Source organism: Cryptomeria japonica, chromosome 3 (assembly GCF_030272615.1).
Source record: "Cryptomeria japonica chromosome 3, Sugi_1.0, whole genome shotgun sequence".
In the NCBI taxonomy this organism is placed as follows: domain Eukaryota; kingdom Viridiplantae; phylum Streptophyta; class Pinopsida; order Cupressales; family Cupressaceae; genus Cryptomeria; species Cryptomeria japonica.
The window spans coordinates 704475762-704478382 of record NC_081407.1 but is presented as its reverse complement, the minus strand read 5'-3'; the positions used below and the strand labels follow the sequence as shown (position 1 = coordinate 704478382).

The following is a 2621-nucleotide window of genomic DNA, read 5'->3' as shown; positions in this document are numbered from 1 at the left end:
AGGAAATCAACAACCTATTCTTTTAAACATGCATGAAAATGGAAGCCTTCCAATATTACATTTGCACGCTCTTGGTTTGATTCAAATGTAGGGGACATTTATTTAAAGAAAAAGTCTTAGTCAAACACAGATCACAAATTAACTATTCAACTACTAGTGTACTAACCTCTATCAACGTAATTAATAGCATTCATCCCTTTTTCAACAATGATACTTTGTTTTCAGCGACTAGAAATTTTTTTCAACATGAGACATTACATTCTACTGGAAACTTTCCCACAAATAATAGCCTATTGACTAAATATACACTCTTAGATATTCTCATTTTTTTTACTTTTAACATCTAATTATTAGAAACAAATTTTATGATTATATAATTTTTATATATTCAATTTTGATTATTAATCATACCTTCCATCCATCATCATTTTGATAATGTTAGAATTGAATCTAATAATGCTTGCTTTATTGAAAAATAATGTACACTCCTTTAGTTTACATTTTTTTTACTTTCTCCTTTCGTTTGTAGTCGATTCTCTTCTATTTTTTCATAAATTCAAAATGCAAATTTCTATGATACCATATTAAAACAAAAAATGCAAAATACTGAAAACTAAACCATGATTATACAATAATAATACCAAATAATAATTAATTAAACATTAAAAATATTATAATGTATTATTTTGTAAATGCGCATAACATTCTCGAACAACTTCCTTAGAAGCTTTTAAGGACTAACATAAAACTAACCAAACATTTTAATACTACCACCAAATCAAAACCTAGGGAAAACCAGGTTCTAAGATTCGAGGAATGGGTAATCTACACCCGACGACAGGATGAAAAGTATAAAATGTTTCTCTATCATATATATTTAGTGGTGCGTTCAACTCAAATCTTTTTGGCAAATCTGGATTTGCCAAAAACAGTCGCCCATAAACCACTAAATCTGCTTTGCCACTGGAAACAGCTTTGTTCCCATCATCTCGATCATAACCTCCTGCAGCCAAAAATGTCCCCTTGAATGCTTTCCTCATCGGAATTAGGCTCTTATCACTCGCTATTGTTCTCTCCAAATTAAGCAACCTGGGCTCAACAAAATGCGCATATAAAATGTTGTATTTATTCAGAGCCTCTGCCATGTAAAGTCCCAGCGCCTCCGGATTTGAGTCCTGGGGATCATAAAAGGGAGAAAGCCGAATTCCCACATGCTCTGCTCCAATTTCATCTACCACTGCTTCCACAACTTCAACTACAAATCTGCAACGATTCTCCAATGTTCCTCCATAGCGATCGGTTCAATCGTTTACACTGTCTTTCATGAACTGGTCGAGAAGGAACCCATGGGCCCCATGGATTTGAACACCGTCGAACCCTGTTCGAAAGGGTACTGATTATATCAACAAAACGCACATTTTCTTCTTCAAATCAAGATAGCCACAGATAAGAATAGAAACATACCTGCATCTATAGCAATTCTAGCGGCTTTTCAAAAATCTGCAACAATATTGGGAATTTCCTCTATTTTCAAAGGCCGAGGAGTTGAGAAGTCCACCACATCCTTTCGATTTGGTAAAGGGATCTTTCCAGGTATTGGTTTGCTTGTGGAGGAAACTGGAGATTGCCCATTAGGCCGATAATCTGCATTGCAATACATATTATACATATACTGTTTCTTTGTTTTGCAGGACAACCAACTAAATTGAAGAAAACAGGGGAAAGCATGGAAATACTGACCCACATGAGAATATATTTCGGCATGCCATATTTGATAGAAGAAAATTCCCCCTTTGTCATGCACAGCCTTCACAATGGGCTTCCAGGCTTCAACCTGCTCCTGTGTCCATATTTCAGGTGCATCTGCATGCCTGCAATTTGAAGAGAATTATATATCAGTAAGCATTCAAAAGTTTGGAGCAAGGAAAAATTCAAATGAATGTAAGTGGAGTCGTGACCCACCCTTGAGCAGTATCAGAGACCCCTGTTGCCTCAATGATCAACAAGCCCCCGCGGGTTGTTCGCTGAGAGTAGTACAAAATTGCATGCGGTTGAGGAATGTTGTTGTACGATCTTTGCCTGGTCAGAGGATCCAAAACCACTCTTAAATCCCCCCCCGCCAAAAAAAAAATGTTAGGGAAAAAAATCAATCTTGATGGTGCGTCATATGTAAAAAATCAAATTTGATTTGAAAAAGAGATACCTGTGAGCCAAATTGAAAGGACCCATTTGGTAGGGCGTTAAAAGCCGCGCTAAGGTGGGCTTAGTTTCAGACATGGTGCTGTGCTTCTGCTTGTACAAGGTGAGGATCTGAAATTGGGTGACAAGGCATTCAAATTATTAAAATATTAATAAGGCCCAGGCGTGGTGTGGAATCTTAAGGGCAGGTCCCCATGCTGCTGCTAAGCTTATTTTTGCTAGCAGCCACTGCTCAATATTTTTAGGAGCAATTTATATAGCTGGTGGCCCCATGGATATTTAATTTCACTGTTTATCTTTGAAGCAATTACCTTAAATTTTAGTTTTAGATGAAAAATGTATGTAATAATTTTGGAGTAAATTTAGGAGAAAATATTGGAGGCAAATAAAAAAAAGGGAAAGAAATTTGTGGAGCCATATAT

General features: G+C 36.3%; 1 pseudogene; it reads right to left on the bottom strand.

Annotated features, from left to right (window-relative positions):
* Positions 1-802: 802 nt before the first annotated feature.
* Positions 803-2277, bottom strand: LOC131054202 (putative 12-oxophytodienoate reductase 11; annotated as a pseudogene).
* Positions 2278-2621: the final 344 nt, after the last annotated feature.